Source organism: Octopus bimaculoides, chromosome 2, assembly GCF_001194135.2.
Source record: "Octopus bimaculoides isolate UCB-OBI-ISO-001 chromosome 2, ASM119413v2, whole genome shotgun sequence".
Classification (NCBI taxonomy): domain Eukaryota; kingdom Metazoa; phylum Mollusca; class Cephalopoda; order Octopoda; family Octopodidae; genus Octopus; species Octopus bimaculoides.
In genome coordinates, this window is record NC_068982.1 from 27,320,830 (window position 1) to 27,321,240 (window position 411).

The following is a 411-nucleotide window of genomic DNA, read 5'->3' on the forward strand; positions in this document are numbered from 1 at the left end:
TCTTACCCACCTTCTGTCGAAAGGGCTCGAAACGCCAAACACTTTTTTCCATTCTTACCGAGCGTCGAGCCAATACACCTGCTGGTTGTTCCCTCACCTGCTTTTGTCTTTTGTTTTCCGTACAATTGAACAATGTGTGTGTGCGTGTGTGTGTGTGAGAGAGAGAGTGTTTGTGTGTATGTGTGTGTATCTTTTATCTTTTACTTGTTTCAGTCATTAGACTGCGGTCATGCTGGAGCACCGCCTTCAAGAATTTACTGCCGAATGTATCAACTCCAATACTTTCTTATACGTATAAATATGTGTATGTGTGTAGATAGATAAAGAGATAGATAGATAGATAGATAGATAGATAGATAGATAGATAGATAGAAAATGTTTATATATATATATATATATATATATATATAT